The 7,806-nt window shown below is 34.5% G+C and overlaps 1 non-coding gene across 1 annotated transcript; it reads right to left on the bottom strand.

Annotated features, from left to right (window-relative positions):
* Positions 1 to 7,108: 7,108 nt before the first annotated feature.
* On the bottom strand, positions 7,109 to 7,181 carry Trnaa-agc. The gene has a single exon. It is a non-coding gene; the product is annotated as a tRNA-Ala (tRNA).
* Positions 7,182 to 7,806: the final 625 nt, after the last annotated feature.

Raw genomic sequence — 7,806 nt, 5'->3', positions numbered from 1 at the left:
AAAATTGTTGAAAATCATCAGAGACTTCACGACTCTTTCGCCATTGCAAGAATCGCAGGATACATTTATCCACTCCACGTATTCATCAGTTTCCTTTGCCTTTGATAGTGTCCACTTGTTCGCGAACATTGCTTCGGGAGATACAGTGGCGTAACTAGAACGATAATTGGGGGGGGGGGTGAATATTCATATATCCAGTTCTGCCCTACGGATTTCTTTTGTAATTGCAATAGCCTACAATAGAAATCCGTCGGGCAGAACTGAATATATGAATATTCATCCCCCCAATTATCGTTCTAGTTACGCCCCTGCGGGAGAATAATTTTTAACATCATCCCAGCTCAGAAATTTTTGTGTTGATTCAACAACACATATTCCTTCGTACACTGGTTCACGTTTCGTCATCCCATCTTTAGTAACAGTTATTTTGGCTTTTTTTATTGTGGGAAATACACGCTTTATAATCCGCCCGAGCTCGTGTTCTTTCAAAGGACGATTATTCTCTTTCGATGTTGTAGATAAAGCACTTGATTAACATCGTCGGTTAATTTAAAAACTGAAATGTTATGTGTGCCATGACACATCATATACGTCTTTAACATCCTATCAGATATTAAATATCACCATAAATTTGTTACGCTTTGTGTGTATATTAGACCGTCACGCTAAAGTGGACAGTTTACGCATCGCTGAGCAATGATATAAAGAAAAACACTTACCAATTAATTATACGTCTTTCTTTTAACGCATTTGCTTTATTACGCACAGTTGTATCAACGATTTCTTCAAATTCCTGCAAAACCCTGTCACCACCGAGCATCATTGTTTGAAGTTTAAATTTCGCGCGTTTTTGGTTTCGGCATAAACCTGATGACTCCCGACAATATACGAGCTGTCCAGGCTATATGCGCGCGGAGGCTGCGGAGCGGAGCACATGATTTCATCCCTTTATTCTTTTTCCGCTCCCAGCGTGTGCCCTGACGTCACTTGTTGCGCTCGCGGTCCAACACATCAGTGCTTAAGGCTCCACGCTGAAGTACTTCATGTACGTTTATAACAAAGTTGCAATTCATGTAGACTGTTGTCAAATTTACCTCGGAATTTACTTTTTAAATTCAACTGAAGGTTGTTTTTCTCGTCGAATATATTCCTAAATTCAACTGCAAGTCGTTTCTTGTCATCTTTTGCAGCATTAGTTTTTAAAGCGATATTTTAATAACAAACGCTAAGGCGGGCACCCTGTGATAATTCTCGATGTCTTGCCACCTGCACGACATTGAAAATTATCCGTTGTTGACGTAATTTTTGCCGCCATAGTTTGTTGTCAATAATATGGCGCAAGCTTCCTCTCTAAAAAGGAAACAATTATTGAATTTGGTTTTCGCATGATATCGAGAATTATCAAGCCTCAATTTGCGTTATCCGCCTCAAATTGGCGTGCCTATATATAGTTATCTTTTTTTATAAAATATAACCCAACCGAAAAGCTCCCGAAAATCATTATTTTTATATTTCTACTTTATATTCACTTCTAAATTGGCATTTGGAAGTGTGAATGACATTCGCATGCAGTATCTCTCGACACGGCATTGTCTAAGCAAGACTAGGAACACAATCACATTTGTGAGGGATTGTATAATAATATGGTAAAATGTACTTAATTAGGTAAATACAACACTTGACATAATAGAATTGAATAGCAACAGACTATATATGTATATGTATGTATATATATATATATATATATTATATATTATATATATATATATATATATATATATATATATATATATATATATATATATATATATATATATATATATATACAAGTCTCCTTCAATGCACGGAGAGAAAGATATAGATATTGAAAACGATTCATCATTTTGAAAATTCATATTGGAAAGAATTTCGCCTCTGCCAATATCGCCAAGTAATGATCAGAATGCTGTTATTGTCTTTTCTTTGCTTTGCAGAATTAAATTGCAATTTTTGCAGCATGGTAACAATACAAACATGCAATATAACCGCAATTTCTGAAACTTTAGCGTTAAAGCTAAACTAGTGTTACTGTATGTCTCTGAATTTAGTAGTAGTAGTAAAGAAAAACAACTGCCCATGCAATAGTAATTGTGTTTCGGTACGAAGAAATTTAGACTGAGATATACAGTAACAATAGTTCAGCTTTAACGCTAAAGTTTCAGAAATTGCGGTTATATTACATGTTTGTATTGTTACCATGCTGCAAAAATTGCATTTTAATTCTGCAAGGCAAAGAAAAGACAATAACAGCATTCTGATCATTACTCGGCGATATTGGCAGAGGCGAAATTCTCTCCAATATGAATTTTCAAAATGATGAATCGATCTCTCTTTCTCTCCGTGCATTGAAGGAGACTTGTATATATATATATATATATATATATATATTATATATATATATATTATATATATATATATATATATATATTATATATATATATATTATATATATGTATATTATATATATATATATATATATAATATATATTATTATATATATATATAATTTATATATATATATATATATGTAAGGTGTATTTGTTCTTCTGCACAAGTATAACCAACCGGGCAAGCAGAAAATTCTACTTGACCGCGGTGGGAATCGAACCCGCGACCTTCGCATTTCTAGAACGATGCTCTACCGTCTGAGCTCCAAGGCCAAGTTTGGAACGACTGTGATTTTACTTAAGTTAATAAGTAATACTTAAGTTCAATTCTATTATGTCAAGTGTTGTATTTACCTAATTAAGCACATTTTACGATATTAATTATACAACCCTCACAAATGTGATTCTGTTCCTAGTCTGGCTTAGACAATGCCGTGTCGAGAGATACTGAATGCGAATGTCATTCGAACGTCGTTATGAAGAAAGCAAGGATAATTTAAATTAGCGAACAAACAACCCCTTCAGACTTCCAAATGCCAATTTATATTATTTGTACGCTATTGTTCCTATGATATGTAAACATTGATATATCGATATATTGCTCTCTTCCTAAATCGGTGTTGCTACTGCCCTGCAGCTACCGTTGCAATATTACAAGAACTAAATTAGACCTAAAAAGACACCACGTAATTTCATGATAATATATTTCAATTGAGATGTCCATAAATCCAGATCTTGTAAAATGAATATGTTGATCTTATGGCTATATATCTATTATCTTCCGGATTAAGTATTTCACTGGTTTCACATTTAGGTTAACGTCCTACAGCATGCCTTTGAAAGCGCACGAGTCTTTATCAAAAGCACCAAGGCCATTGATAGATTAGTAAATTTCAAGGGGTATTGCTATGGTACCCATGGCATCTAATAAAAACAAATGGATGTTTGGTATTGCCACACACAGAACTCCTTACATTGTGCATGTTTGATATTTTGCCATAAATTCTAAAATTTTTGATGTTACGTAATAATATCGGTATTTATCCGGCCAATTACATAAGACGTCAAGGGGTATATAAACACAAGGGCATTTAGCTGCAAAATAAGTCCAGCTGAGTGTATAAGAAAAGGTCATCTGTTAAATACGAAGAAGACACACTTTACACTTTTTGTAAGTGAACTAGGGATAATAATTATTTATTTTTAAAGTTTGCTTTTATAGTTTGCTTTCAATTTTTTAGGAGATTTCAAGTGTTGTATTTCCATGTTTATATCGATCTTTTCAGTCTTATACGCATGTAATCCCCGAGCGGGCGCGGAGCGCCTGCGAGGGTACTAATTCCGCTCGGAGATTAGGAATTACACCCGGAACCCGGTAGAACATAGGCGAATCCAAAGTTGTCCAAATTCTTTGTCATGGACACAGAGGAGAGATTGACAGAGTTGACTCGCGGCTCCACGCGTCCCCACTTTTTTACTCGCGCGCGCTAGTAAACGTTTACACCCGATTCCTCTCTGGTAAGCTCCGAGCACATTTTTAATAAGGAAAAATGGAATTTTTGCCAGTAAAAATGCAATTTAAAAAAATTTTACCGCTTTGCCTGAAATGTTGCAAACGTTTTTTGCAGTGTAAGGTAAGAGCTAAAATATATTTTCTTTAGAAAGTTCAAGGATGATATGCTTGTTGAAAATTTGATCAAAAAAGTTTGAAAAATGACTGAAAAAGTATGTAATCGAACAGCAACTCTGCTTGAGAAGTAAAGATACATAATTATGAATGTTTTCAGTGAATGTTTGTATCATCAAATGGTACTAATTATTAAAAAACTGATATCCTCAGCGAGGTAAAGTTATATAACGCCTAAAACTCTGTTTTGTTTTGAAATGTTTTGCAATGTATTTTGTCGATATTTTAAAACTAAAACGCGAATTAAGAAGTATTCTTTGAAATTCGTCTTATATTGTAATCCCACATATATGCAAACACTCTGCTTGCTAGTTGACAAACAGTAGAAAAGCAGCTCTGACAACGTTTCACTTTGGCAAACACAATTTGACAATTCGGGTAAAAATATGGCAGCCGACAAGGGTAATCAGAACTCACTTATAAAACAAGGATTTTAATATTGCTTTTAAAAACAGCACGATCATTTAAACCCAACAAAACAAACAACTCACCGTTCATCTCCAAAATTGTAGTCAAAAAATGAAGATAATCCGACCCAGTTCAAAAAAAAATCAATTTTTCACCGGTCGAACAGCGTTTTTTCTATACTTTTGTATTGAAATTTGGCCGAAAGAGCTTACCAGAAGAGAATCGGGTGGTTGCGTGGCGCGTGGAAATGACGCGAGAATGACGTGTATTAGGCAAAACTCGGGGACACTCGTTTCAACATTAAATCGGAAGAGTCGACTCTCTGTCCATCTCTCCTCTGTGTCATGGACGGTCGACGTTGGGTGGTTTTGTAAGTTATGCGCATGCGCGAGTAACGTCTGGTAAGCAACGAACGTTCTGATTGGCTAGGACAGAAAGTTTGTATTTCAATGAGAACGTCAGCAATTTATATTAACTGTCATTTCGTAAACATTTTTGTAAAAGCGTTTCATAAACTTTGTGCAAAGAAAGTAAAACGAGAAGAAAAAAGATATATGAAGCATGACAGTTAGCAAAGATTAACGTGGATACGGTCAAGAAAAAGCCGTGCAAGAGGAATAATTCATAATCTGCAAACTTATAAATGTTTTCAAAGACAAAGGGTACGTGTTTACTTTGTTTATTTCGTATTTGTTTCGCGATAAGAATGAGCCGTATTTGTATACTTTTTAGCTTTGTATGCCGTTTATTTGTTAAATTTTCAGCTTTTTATGCAAACGCATAAACCTGTGAAAGGCTATTACACCTTTGCTTTAACTTCAAAAAGTGTTTTTGAAAGTGTAATTGGAATTTTGGTATCAAAAATACACACTATATTTATAAAGTATGAAAATTTTAGCCGCCGGCGTCGACTGCAAAATACAGAATAAAATAACATTTGAAGTTTTTTCTATGTCTGTGAAGATTTTGTACTGTTTTAATCGTTTGAAACTTCGATTTTAAACCGTTACTTAATTGCTGGCATGGTATAATGCAGCGGGCAATGTTTACACTAAATTGAACGGGCAATGTTTACACTAGCTTTATGATTATTTTTGTATTGAATGATGGAAACATTAGCTATAATATACTCGGTAAAATATAATAAGACTGATTTGAGTTTTGTGTCATTCCATAATATAAGTTCAAGTCAGGTTAACTCAGGAAATTGTCTACTTGGTTTGAAATAGCGAGGGGTTGCTGCATGCATGTATTTCTAGTATTAAAGCTATTTTGTAGTAAACGTCGGAAGGTTAGAATTTTATTACAATGTAATACAATGCAGTGAGTCTCAGATGCTTTCCTGACCAAGCATATGTAGAAATACTTCAAGTAAAGATTGTATGCGACCATAAAAGCTAGCGTTTTGCCCTGGGCAAACAAATCTGTTCAATTGGCTTATTCTATTGGTCTACTGCATTGTTCCCATACTCAGTTATGAGAAATGCAATAATGCTCTTTTGTCGTTTTTCTTGATCGCCAACCAAAATTAATGATCCCCAATAATGATATATAAAAGATATGTAAAAAATAGGTACGCAATACGTGGATGTTGGTAGCCTATAAAACATTAACTGTGATAAAGCTATGTTGTATTCAATGTGAAACGACAGGCTGCTATAGCGGGAGTAAGTATCAACTGATGCTTAGTCTTACGTTCTAATGCCATATACAATGGCAAACTTCCCTATAGTCAGGTAGTCGAATACAGTTAAAACATTAGGTTCTACAAACATTTTAAACCAAAGTTGTATGGATAGGCTAAGCCATGCAATTAAGATTTAATCCTTCTCAACAAAATCAAAACATAGCGCTGTCCAGCAATAATATGGAACTTGATTTCCTACCGAAAGATTTTAAATCACAAATTGAAAAAAGAAATATAACAAAAAAATTTTCGCTACTACATTTGGACATAAGGCGTATGCAAACAAATTTGATTCACTCAAAAATTTGAAGGATACTTTAGACATATACCTTTCCAGATAACAGGACTTACTGAGACTTGGTTGAATGATAATAACATAGATTGTTTTCCCTTAGATGAATACGAATATTCGGCTCAAACAGACCAAATAAAAAAGGCGGAGGTGGTGGTTTATATGTTTCAAAACATTTAGAGTATAAAAGTCGAAATGATTTGGATATAAACGTAAACGATATAATTGAAACAAGGTTCACTGAAGTGATGAATAAAGATGGTAAAAAATCATTATTGGTGTAGTGTATATAGACCACCAAATGGCAATTTTGAATCATTTAAAACTACAATAATTGAGATTCTAGAAAATATCGATCGAGAAAATAAACCATGTTACTTAATGGGAAATTTTAATATTGACCTGTTTAAATCAGGATCTTGTGATCATACAAACCAATTTATTGAACAACTTTTCACTTCGTCTTTTTTTCCGCTAATCACGAAACCAACGAGAATTACTCATCATGCTGCCACACTAATTGATGAGATTTCTAGTAACAATATAGAAGAATGTATATGTGATGTTGCTACTCTGAGTCATCAACTGGGCAAGCTGAAGAATTAGCTTGACCACGGTGGGAATCGAACCCGCGACCTTTGGTTTGCTAGTCCAATGCTCTTCCAACTGAGCTACAAGGTCAAGATCGACGGTTCGAGTGGTTGATATAATTCGGGACTCAGTCTAGTCTCTTCCATATCTGTGCGTCTTAAATTGATAGTGACTAGACTGAGTTCCGAAATATCAACTACTCGAACCGTCTTGACCTTGTAGCTCGGTTGGAAGAGCATTGGACTAGCAAACCAAAGGTCGCAGGTTCGATTCAAGCTAATTTTTCAGCTTACCCACTTGGTGACTCAGGGTAGCAACATCACGTTATACATTTGACACATACACCCGAGTCTTTGCACTATCAATATAGAAGAACTTAATGAAAGCTTCGACGGTATAATCTTTAGCGATATTTCAGATCATTTGCCAATAGTGCATATGTTTAATACAAATTTATCCAGCAAAAACACCACGAAAAATGTTAACACACGAAAAGTATCATACCAAAGAGCATTTAATCAAAATAACACAGAGGCGTTCAAAAATGCAACTAAAAACCTTCCCTGGAATAAAACAAATGATCCTGATAAGGCCTATAATGAGTTTTTAGAAATTTTTTCGGATATATATTAAGAAAATTTTCCAATCAAACGAAAACAAAACAATAAAAAAATAGACAAAATCAAAAGTCCATATATGGCAAACTGTATATTAA

The sequence above is a fragment of the Dendronephthya gigantea genome, unplaced genomic scaffold, assembly GCF_004324835.1.
Source record: "Dendronephthya gigantea isolate DGI-Jeju-01 unplaced genomic scaffold, DenGig_1.0 000851F, whole genome shotgun sequence".
NCBI classification, from domain to species: domain Eukaryota; kingdom Metazoa; phylum Cnidaria; class Anthozoa; order Malacalcyonacea; family Nephtheidae; genus Dendronephthya; species Dendronephthya gigantea.
Note: the sequence above shows the minus strand (reverse complement) of the source record. Positions and strands in the feature narration are given on the sequence as shown.